The sequence below is a fragment of the Arachis ipaensis genome, chromosome B05 (assembly GCF_000816755.2).
Source record: "Arachis ipaensis cultivar K30076 chromosome B05, Araip1.1, whole genome shotgun sequence".
Taxonomy (NCBI): domain Eukaryota; kingdom Viridiplantae; phylum Streptophyta; class Magnoliopsida; order Fabales; family Fabaceae; genus Arachis; species Arachis ipaensis.
In genome coordinates this window covers 122,763,496-122,776,131 of record NC_029789.2, presented here as the reverse complement: position 1 = coordinate 122,776,131, position 12,636 = coordinate 122,763,496, and the positions used below count along the sequence as shown (strand labels likewise).

At 34.5% G+C, this 12,636-nt stretch overlaps 1 long non-coding RNA gene across 1 annotated transcript; it reads right to left on the bottom strand.

Moving 5' to 3' along the window:
* On the bottom strand, positions 10,674 to 11,246 carry LOC110262989. The gene is made up of 2 exons (XR_002348002.1): positions 11,142 to 11,246; positions 10,674 to 10,747 (listed from the first exon to the last, which is right to left on the bottom strand). It is a non-coding gene; the product is annotated as an uncharacterized LOC110262989 (long non-coding RNA).

Genomic DNA, 12,636 nt, shown 5'->3' with positions numbered 1-12,636 from the left:
TTAGCTATATTTTGAAGTGATAGATGAAAAAGTTGTATTTCTTCTTTTTTTTTTGTTTCACTGCATTTTTTAGCTCGACAAACATAAGATAGAATTTAATTTTTCGATACTTATTTAAGTGGACGAATAAAATAATTATTCGATTAACCTAAATCGATTAAAATATAGTTATATTTCTTCAATTTCATAATAGTTACAAAAGTTTTGGTAACAAATATTTTATATTATGTAGAATTTATAGAAGGACTATATTCAAAGAGTGTAATAGTTATTTTTATAGTAATCCGGCTTTCATAATAGTTGGATTTCTCTAAATTTTGCATTGAAATTCTAGAGTGATAATCAAATGAAATTTGCTATTTCTAAAAGAATGGCAACACAGTGAAAGAATAGGATATATTCTTTCAATTATAATATATTGTATAAACACAAAATAACTATTTATTTCTAATATCAAAATAAAATTAATTATTATTTCCTTCAATCACACCTAAATTAGTTATGGATTAAAATTCATTAATTATATATTTTTGTTTATTGATAATTTGTCCATTATTCATATTATCTTTGATAACTTTTTTATTTCACGTGGGACTAACTAAATAATTACATACAGAATAATTAATGTTACTATCGCATTTTACTAAATTGAAAAAAATAAACTACCATTTCTATTCATGAAAGTTGAAAATGTCGACAAATCTATTCACGGAAGAAAGAAATTACCTAATGTACTCATCAATAATGACATTCGTGGGACGAAACTAACCAATCGTTATTCTGGCGGTGATTCCATTAGTGACGCTCCCTACGTGGCACATCACGGTGTTACGTGGCCTAGGGGGATTCATACGTGGCTTGCTGAGCTGTTTAACCGTTATAATGAACCTTAAACCCCAAAATTTCCCAAATTCAAAACTTCTGTCATCTCAAACACGAACCCTAGCCTTAGATTGACAAAATTCTTCGAAGATTTACTAATGTCGAGGCGAAGACTCTTTACTCCATCTTTGAATGCGAGCTGTAGTGTATCTGGAAGCTCAATTTCAAAGCGGGTGCATCATAGGAAGTTCAATGGCAGATGCTTCTGTGGGTTGGGGGTGACGTTGTTACAGTCGGGGACCGCGATGAATCCTGGGAGCTGGTTCGTCCGTTGTCCCAAATGGAAGGTAAACCCTTTGTACACTCTGTTCTATGTGAGGTGAATGCGTGTCTGATCTAATTTTTCTTTGCCATTGATAGACCTCAAGCTGCAGCTTCTTTGTATGGGTAGACGAAATCAATGGTCAGTGGGAGGGTTTGAGGAGAGGATTGTCAGAAAGAAAGATGCACGAAGATGTTCTTGAGGCTGAGGCTAAAGTGAAGATGCTCATCAAGTTAGGGAGGATTGAAGCTAAAGTTAGTAGCCTTAGATTGTGGCTTATGACTCTGTCAATCGTGGTGGTGTGTAACCTTGTGTGCTTTGTGTATCTGATTTTCAGGAGGTTTTGAGTCTGAGTAATTGTTCGTCTATGATTATGCAATGCAATGCCCTGGCTAGTTGTTTCATGTCTGTTCGATGTTATTGTGGTTAATGTTCTTGGTTGTGATATGGTTGTCATGACAAAAATACCCATGCTCGATTGAGAGTCGGACATTTGTACACATGACGAATATAAGAAATGTTAAATATAGTCTTACAAAATACATAACTTGCAAAAAATATCCATTACTAATCGGTATTTTTGTTTAGTTTTTATGGTATACCATAATAACATGAAACAGAGGTAAAATAACCTGCTATATACATAGTAACTGAGTTACTGAAACATTCAACTTATAAGTATAAGTATCAACAATGATTATCCATCCATACCGAAAACCAAAACATAAGAAAAACAGAATAAAGTATGTGACATATCCAACAATTATAACATAAACTACAGATCCAACAAAATAACATAATATAAACATGTTTGCTTCATGTATTTGGAGTAGAGTTGCTGCTTTCGCTTGATCCTTCTTTCAACTGTGCAGTGGTTGACCCTTTCTTACTTCCCTAACTGGAGCATCTGCATTTCCTTGTGGAAATGTTGCCTGCTGACTCGTTTCATCATCACTTGCAATAGAATCCAGCTCTTCAGACTTGTAACAATGCATCCCTGCACTTGGCTCAGACATATCTTCACCCTCCACAGGTATAAAGATTGAAGGATGCTTGTTTGGATCCTAGTTAGGTATGAAGGTTTGCCCTGATGGAGGAGGCCTCTCTGTCTCATAACAGTGCATGCCTGCACCTGCATCCGACATATCTTCACTCTCCACACGTATAAAAATTTAAGGATGCTTATTTGTATCCTAGTTAGGTATGAAGGTTTGCCCTGATGGAGGAGGCCTCTCTGTTGACCGTCTCTTCCTCTTCTTTTGACTCCCACCACCAACTTTTGGGTTTATATCTGGTTCGAGCTGTGAATTACTGGGTTGACCCTCTTCACCGGGTGTTTCCTTCTCATTTTGGATGCCAGTATCCTGAGATCCGGTTCATTGCAAGGCTATGGGATGTATTGTGTAAAAACCTCAACAGATTCTGCAGTACCTTTATCAAGCGTGGGAGTAACTGACTCTGCAAAAACTGAATTTTGGTGTCCAGTTTCTTCACTTGCAACTGGCACATGTGATAGTTGAGGGTGTGGAGGAATCTTCTCCAACGGTTGCGACGGTATTGAGGGAGATTGATATGTAGGTAAATTGGGTTGGGTGGGTGCATTTGGGGGCTGAATGGTTCTTGGTGGCTCTTGAAAGGTTACTTTTGGTAATTGTGTGGGTACATTTGGTGGCTCACTAGTTATTTCTGGTTGTTGTGTGCTTTTTATAGTAGGTTGGAGATCTTTGTCCAGTACATCATCTTCTATTTGGGCATTCGGTCCAGGCATGCCAGGGTTCTTGTCTTGCAAATTACCTCCGTCTGTCTCACTCAACTTCAATAGTCTTTTTGCATTCTTCTTTGGGGTTGGGATTCTCCTAGCACAGGATTGGGTCTGTGCTTAACTGGGGTCTTAGTAGCAGTTAAAATCTCAACATATGGTTAAGGATCTTTGTGTTCTTCTGCGAACTCAGGAAGGTTAACTGGATGCTTAGTGAACACCTCAACTCTCCTCCCATTAACAATGGCTGTTTTGTACATGCTCACCACATCCATGTCAAGTCTAAGCAACTTCAACCCACAATCCAACTCCTTTCCAGGTTTCAGCCAGTAAAACTCGCTCACATCAATGTACCCTATATCCTTTACTAAGTCATTTATGAAGAACTTATTTAAGGTATCCACATTCACTCGTTCAATCTCTGTTTTCTCACCCCCAACGTGTGCCAGTTTGCCATCATCACCCTTTTCAAACCTTCCTCTGTGACTAATAACCAATGTAATGTGATGGTAGCCATCTGTAAACAGACATACACAGAAAAGAAAACCATTTCACAACCACATCATAGCCAGTACAAACAAATCCTAATTAAAATTCCATATCCACAACCATGCATCCAAAATCCAGAAATTGATAATAGAGAGATCAAAGGTTACTACTTGTCTATAGATGACACCACACACTTCCAACAGGTGAGACGTTCCACACCAACAAGCACCCTCTCTTCAATACAGAGATTATTGTGTGCAGCTAACCCACACAGAAATGGGACGGGACGTTTTCTTTGAGTGAAGAAGAAGAACAGTTTGCTTCTCCTAGGGCTCTGACCTCTGTTTTGTGAAACGCGCGAACATGTATACATTTGCTAACTCTTGATTTCTAATTTTCTTTTTTTTAAATAAAATTTTAACCACCAATTATATTTTAAAACAAAATAAATTATAATATCCACGTATGAAGTCCCTAGGCCACGTAACGCCGTGATGTATCACGTAGGGAGCGTCACTAACGGAGTCAACGCTGGAATAACGATTGGTTAGTTTCGTCCACAGATGTCATCATTGATGGGTACATAAGATAATTTCTTTCTTCCGTGAGTAGATTTATAAACGTTTTTAACTTTCATAGGTAGAAATGGTAGTTTACTCAATTGAAAATGAAAACAATCTTTTGAAAATGAAAAATGAAAATATTTCTTAAAACCAAACACACTATATGGTGGTGTTTGGTTTGAAAAAATGTTTTCTGTTTTTATTTTTATTTTTTATTTTTTTGAAAATTATTTTTGTTTTTAAATTTTCAGATTTTAGAAAACATGTTTGGTTTGATCATTGTTTCTAATTTAAAAAAAATATTGAAAACATATTTCGTTTGATTGTTTTTAATATATATTAAAAATATTTAAAATAAAATTATATAAACAAATAGTTATGCATAATATCATAGTTATTAAAAATTCATTTTTTTTAAAATGTTATAATCATGCATAAATTCATTTTATTTTTCTTAAACTTTATATAGTTCTTTTGCAAGTATAAATACAATTAACACATAAACTAGAACTTTGACACAAAAAATGCAAGCAATTTCCTAAGCTAGTTACTAATAAAATAGCCAAAACACAATTTTATTATCAAATCATCTAAAATCACATTATGTTCAATATACTTGTTATCATATATTAAGTACATCTATTATATAATACTCAATGGTTGTAATTAGTCCACAGTTCATTTGCAATTGTATCTCGTACAATAGTCATTTGGTTTGCTTGAGCACTACCATTAGCGTACCTTGTTGGTCTACCCTTAATAGTTCATCTGTAATCATGTCATCCACAGTGTAATTTTAAAAAAGATATTTTTACTAGACCATTCTTTGTTATTTTCAGTTTCAGATTTTTCATCTTATACTAATAAATATCAATTACTATTGAATATGAGACGCAACAAAAAAAAAAGAGATATCAACAACTATTAGCAATAGTCTGGAGGTAAAAGTGTAAAACAAAAACCTAGCTTTTTTAAAAAATCAACACAATTCTAAAAAAAATTATAGAAATGCATAGAAAAAAAAAGTTTCGTTATAAAAAAAATTTACCAAAAGAACCGTGACTGAAAGCAGCACAGTAAGAGACAGCACAAAGGAGATTAATGATCAATTGAAGAAGAAATGAAAAAATGGAGTGAATGAATAGAAAAAATACGTTTTTTTTTTTTATTTTTGGTTGTGATGAGAATAGAAAAAAGGCACTTCATAATTACATATATACCACCATCTTTTTAAAGTTTCTAAATGAAAATTGTGAAAACAGAGAATTAGCGGTTTTTTGTTTCACCTTATTTTAAAAATATTTTCATAGAAATAATTTTTATTGAAATTAAATTAATATGCTTTTATCTTAGTTTTTATTTTGAGTAAAAAATGAAAAATGAAAATTGAAAACGTTTAAACCAAATACCACCTATAAGTCTATAATTATCTCTTTCATGTTGGTCACAAATAAATGAAGAATTTTTCTATGGTATGGATTAAAAAAAATATCCACATATACAGAATGATAGATGTTGGGGCTGTGTGAATGATACATGGGTGTGATAAAGTCATTGTTGGTCAGTTGGTGCACTGCGGTAAATTCAGCTTTGTCAGGCATATTGTATCAATGCAACAATTAAGAATTAGGGATTAATGATGTTTAAATATTTATTTTTCATTTTTTCTCCTTGGGTCAGAAAAAAATAACATAATAGAAGATGTTGACAATTTTTAATAACGATTGTTATGGAATTTAAAAGTATTTATCTAATTTAAGGATGATAAAAGGCCTTGTTGCGTTTTTTTAAGCATACTGGAATTTTATTTTAATTTTTCTGCAGATGTTTATACTTCATAGTTTGTATTCATAAAATTATATTATGGCAAATGTTACTGTCTAAAAAGAAAATTTTTTTTGCTCATATAAAAAAGACAAATGTTAATATCTTGGCACACTTAAGAAATAGATGTACCTACAACAGACTTTACATGTGCTTTTAGGACATAATAGCTACAATTATACAGAATTTATAGTGCTTGAATTAATTGTTTGGGTGTTTAATAGGCATAAAAATTTCTCTCGGCGGGGCAGGTATATGTGAAAAATTACCCGCCGAAGGATGAATTTGGAGAGAAAAAGCAGGGAGGATCGGCGTTATAATAAATAATTAGGATTAATGTTATAATATTGAGCCGCGATGATGCAATGATTGAACAATTTTTGACATTTGAGTTGGACTTAGGTCCAGTTTGGATAAACAATTTAATTAAGTTTCTTTTGAAAAAATAGTTTAAACAATAAATACTTATATTAAAAGTAGCTTATAAATAAGTTATTTTGTGTTTGATTTTTTAGTTTTAAAAGTATTTATTTTAAAAGAAATGTGATAAAAAAAATTTTAATTACTAGAGAAGTCATTTTTTTTAACCTCTCCATAAACACTTAAATAGTTTTTTAGAAAGTTATAATTTAATTTTAAAAATTGTATCAAACAATAATACTATTACTTTTTATAAATCAAAAGCTCAAAAAAGTATTATAGCGTATTTACCAATTTATACCACATTTATTATTTTGTTTATAGTGTAAATGAGATATGTGTATTTTTTTAATTTTTATATATCTCATTTACATGAAAAATTATCTCGTTTACAGTGTAAACGAGATATATGTATTTATAAATAATTAAATATAATTTTTGAAAATAATAAAAATGAAATGTTTCAAATAATAAGAAAGATGAACGATTTTAAATAATAGAAAAGATAAATAGTCTATTTTAAATAATAAAAAAGATGAACTGTCCATTTAAAATAAGGGTTAACCACCAATTATACTCCCGGATTTTGTAAACGCTAACAATAATGCCCCTCACTTTTATTATCGACAAAAATATCGTTGGATAATTTAAAAACGTGCACCAAATGCCCGTCCGGCAAGTGATGCTTTCTCCGTTGACGGAAGTGTGTGATGTGGCAAACGGAAAAGCTTGTGTGGCAAAAGGAAAGCTTACCTGGACCCGTTCCCAAATTTCCTAATTCAATAACCCTAATTCCTAATTAATAACCTAATTTTAACTAATGTATTGAGAAGTTAAAAGATTTAACACTGTGAAAGAGAGTCAAAAAGAGTAAAAGAGTTAACACTGGAGTCATAGTAGACTCTCCATATTCTCCTCTTTAAGTCACCGTCCAAGACGATCGTCAGTCTATCGTCGCCGCAACGCTGGTTTGGAGGGACATTGTTGCATGTTGGTGATTGTTCATCTGACAAGGTACGCGTAATATCTTTGCCTCTTTGTAACACCCTAACTACCAAAGCTCACGCTTCCGGCTGCGCGACTCTGATAGCTTGGACATTACGACGACGCTTATACTATTTAATACTAAAATATGAGCCCGTTTAAAACTTTTAAACCGCAACACCGCTCCCAAAAATACTTTCGTTCGATAACGTACATCCATAGATACCATACAACTTACAAAAACTCATAAAGGGTACATACATATATACACTTATATACATAGATAATATTATAAGCATTATCCAATACAATTCCTATCCCTCTTACAGAACATATCAAGATAAAGGCGAGGGTACATAATATACTAAAGCAATACAGAGTATCACAGCAACAATTAAATAAGCTCTTCGTAACTTCTGCGCCCATATCCTGAAAGGGGAAAATGTAGGGGGGTGAGAACATCATCCTCGAAAGGGTTCTCAGTAGAGGGTTTTTGGGAATTACTGTAATAGGATACATGAAGATAAACCGTACCAGTGATTACTAACCTTCTTATGCCTCTTTTCAAAAACACGGTTTTCAATAAAAGTAAAGTCGAAAATCTTTACTGAAAGAGAAACCACGCCTCGACCCGAAATCAACAATCAAAATCCCGGCTACCAAAACTTCAGCTCCAAACCGTTTTCTCAGTAACCACAACGTCTCTAATCGCAATATATAATAACCGAGATTAACTCTCATAACAACAAATGCTACAACTCCTCAACGTATAATAGAGAAGTAACTAGAGGGCTTTCAGATCGAAACGCTTACCGAACCAAAGGAACGGCTGAACCGAAACAGCGGTGGTCTCCGAACTGGCTCGGCAGCAGCCCGGCAGTCAGCCCCAAGCAGCAGCGGCGATCTGAACCACACGCAGCGACAATGAAGTTCCAGGAAACTCAACAGAAGGGAAACTCAACTTAAAAGCCTTACCGGCAGTGGAGCTCGGTGGCGGCAGCGGCGTTCCCGGCGGTTGAGGCTCGGCCAGAAGCTCCGGCGACACAGCAGCAGTGATGTTTTCCGGTGGCAGAGGCTTACTGGCGCACCCCATGAGCAGCGACAAGGTTCCTAACAGCAGCTGGGCTTCACGGCAGCGGAGTAAGCTCGATTGGCAACGGCGCGGCTGGAGGTCACAGCGCGTACGGCGGCGACACGGAAGGACTATTCAACAGGATCAACAAGAAGATAACCAGCGCATCAGCTTGAAACAAACTCAAACTGAGTCGATGAAGTATGAGGTTTACAGAAGAGAATATTTCAAACCCAAGGCAAAGCTCACAGAACTCAAGAGCACAATTACAAATACTTTCAAATACATTGTTCATGAAAGAGTCGAAAACTTGCGAAAAACCATCTCGCAGTCTAAAAGAAAGGTTAAGTAACAAACATTCTCCAAGAGAATAATAAAAGCAATAACGTGGCTTTGCTGTAATACAATTTTATGTTGAAACAGATCATATAGAATTTTAAAAACAAGGTGCACACAAGTTTGGCTAAAAGCTAAAATATTTCCTCAAATATTTTAGAAAGATAATTAGGTGCACAACCTAACCAAAAACAATCATAAAATTCGAAAGGAAATCAAATACTTGTTCAAAAAATTCTCAAAGTCCATATTCAAACAAGTGTGTATGACATTTATAGCATGGACGCAAGAGGAAGTTAAACTCTCTTTAGAAAAGAAATTCCAAGGTAGAAATTTGCTTACAATTTAGTAAAGGAAATAAGTGGTGCGTTACAAACGAACCGATTTCCACTAGACAAGGAAGCTTTCAAAAACTTCATTTAAAACAGCGTATGCCAACTTTAAATTAACTTCGTCAAAATTGAACAATGGTTTCAATATCAATCAAACAACAAAAATAAATTTCGTTTAGTATTCTTCCAAAGGAAATTCAAAACTTCTTTAAAAAGTTCAAAACAAGACTCCAAAAGCGTTCTTGAAATCACCCTCTCAGAAGAACATTCAAGAAGTTCAAGATGTACTAAAAATGAGTCAAGCCTTGCAAGAAAGGATCTTAAACCAAAATAGTTCAAACAAGATCCACTAGGCATGAGACATCAAATAAGCTTTCAATTGATCCAAAAGAATACAAAAGTCATAGAAAAAGACAACTCAATCATTTGTAATTTCTCAATGATAAATCTTTGACTAAAAACTCTTGTAGAGATAATGGAAGAATAAACAATGCACTAACTTGAAACGAATCAAACTGACTCATATACGAATGAGATTCACAAAAGGAAAAACCAAGATCAATGGCAATATTCACAAAATGTAAAAGATCAGTTAAAAACAAGGTCAAACATGACATTCATGGAGATGGAAGATTTAATAGAGAATTTAGTCCGTTCATAGGAAGAAAGCTATGAGTCCAACACTTTCAAAAGAACAACAATGGCACAAACCATATAGCATGCTAAATCAAACTCAATACAAAATAAGTTAGGTAAAGCTTATCAAATGAAACTCAACCGGGATAAAAGTGAAAAATCTTTCCTTTCCAAAATTTTGAAAAATATCCAAATACATAATCAAATGAAGATGTAAGAATGAACTCGGAATCCGGAGTTAAAATGCACAACACAATAGGACAAGTTCAAAGCTATTTCAATGAATACAGGAATCAAAAAGAGCTCAAACAGAGAAAGACAGATGCGACAAGGATTCCAAACAAGCATATGCAACTGAGGTCAAACAAGAATGCATATGAATAGAGAAATAGAGTGGAAACATCAAATTACTTTTCAAGAGGAGTACCAAACAAGAACTTCAAGTTTGGATATGAAAGAACAGGTCGACTCGAATAGAATTTCAAGACACACAACTGAATAGCCTCGAGAAATAGTTTCTAACGTTCCCAAAACCCGCGATTCGCTTTGCTCAAAACTCGTATATCATCTATGATAACCCATCAGTGCTTTCATATACATAATTCACTAGTATTAAGCCGGCCAAACTTAATATCAGGAAGTATGCAATGCAAGACTAACAACGTTAATCAATAGACCGTCATGTGCATAAAGCTCTAATTCTCGTCATTCGACAAGGCCTAATACATGACAAACACTCAGAGTATGCAACTGAAGCATAGTCAGTCCATTCCTCAGGCTCTACAGGAAGAACTGCTCTGATAACATAATGTAACACCCTAACTACCAAAGCTCACGCTTCCGGCTGCGCGACTCTGATAGCTCGGACATTACGACGACGCTTATACTATTTAATACTAAAATATGAGCCCGTTTAAAACTTTTAAACCGCAACACCACTCCCAAAAATACTTTCGTTCGATAACGTACATCCATAGATACCATACAACTTACAAAAACTCATAAAGGGTACATACATATATACACTTATATACATAGATAATATTACAAGCATTATCCAATACAATTCCTATCCCTCTTACAGAACATATCAAGATAAAGGCGAGGGTACAAGAATAATAATCTAAAGCAATACGGAGCATCTCAACAACAACTAGATAAACTCTTCATAACTTCTGCGCCCGTATCCTGAAAGGAGAAAAATGTAGGGGGGAACCGATTTAACTCATTTATAAAGCTTTAAAGAATTGGTTCAGCAATAAATCATTTATCAAAATCAGAGCAATTAAAGCAACCCAGGCTGGATTTCAAGAGCATTCTATCTTTCACATCATCAAAATAATTGACTCAATTCAAACTAATCCTTAATGGATTAAACTCATTTCAAATATTTAAAGAATCAACTTCAAACATTACATTTCACAAGCCACACAACAATTCAGCCAAGCCAACATCCATAATCATTCGAGTCAATCAAATAATATATAAGGCAGATACAATCACTAATTACACCATATCTCACATCAGTTTCCATATGTAATAATTCTAATAATAAACTGTAGTTTTCGGAAAGCGCCCCTACCTCAAAATGCAAATTCCATAACTCAAAGGCATCACAGCGTCCTTTCTGCCTCGACCCGAAATCAACAATCAAAATCCCGGCTACCAAAATCTCAGTTCCAAACCGTTTTCTCAGCAACCACAACGACTCTAATCGCAATATATAATAACCGAGATTAACTCTCATAACAACAAATGCTACGCCCGCGACAACCATCACTCGCGGACCAACCCTCTCCTCGGTTCCGCTCTCCTTGGTGACGGCGCAGATGGTGCGGCGGTGGCGAGCTGAACTGAAGCGCGATCAGCGGCTCGTGGTGAGTTCCCTCCCTCTGGCCGACACACTCTCACTTCTCTCCATTTTTTGCTTCTGTTTCTTTTCTCTTCTGAAGCTGTTGTGTTGCAGGTCTGCTGAAGGGAAGAAGAAAGGGTGGCGGCTGCTAGGCTTGGGAATAAGGGTTTTCCTCATTTGGAAAACTAGGGTTTTTTTTGTCAAGCTAAGGGTAGTTTAGGTAATTTCAAATAAAAGTAGGGATAATATAGTAATTGAAACCAAATTAAATCCAACACTATTTGTACATAGAAAATACTATTCGCTCATCAATTTCACAAATTATTTTCAATAAAATGCCCAAATCTAAAAATTAGAAATAATATAATTAAATCCCTTATTTTCCAAAGTAGCAGTATTAATATTGAAAATATTACTTATTTAATTCAAATCATATGGAAATCCTTATTATTTCACAATTACCAACTTTATACTCTGAATATAGAAAATAATTCAATAATTGTGAAATTGGATAATAATCATAACTTATCTCAAATCCAATAAATCAAAACTTGCCTTAATTATCTTTAGTAAAATAATCTCTGAAATTAAGGCTATAAATAACTGTAGGATTTGAGACTTGATCATAATAAGACTTTTCAAATATTCTGGGTCTTACATTCTACCCACCTTATAAAAATTTTCGCCCTCGAAAATTGATACAAAATGAAAGAAATTCCATAACAGTTCACCTTTGAACACATTTAAGGAAGAAGCAAAAATATCTCAACATATAATCATATATATATGATTTTCAAATACTTTGATTATCATAAGCATAAGGATGCAAAGGTAGGAGTGTAACTGCTAGGCAAACGTTACAAGATAGGCTCAATGCAAAAGCTGACGTGGGTCAATCATGTGATAGTAGGGCAAGGCATCAAAGGCTAGAAAACAGGATGGAGTTAAAACGATGTGCTCAATATCCGCACACTAATCTTATATCAACCTCAAGGTTTCAACTTTCCAATTCCATCAAGCACCTTACAAACCCCAAATTTGATCACAAGCCTGACAATCACAAACCCGTTCGCAAGGAACAAAATGCCCACAACTCATACGTTGCACACCTACCGCTTCAACTTCCGTATACACATCACGTTTTAAAGAACTAACGTATCGCGTTACTACGTCTACAAGTCGCACGTGATATCAAAACAATTCTCGAGTCTACTCAGAAGAATAC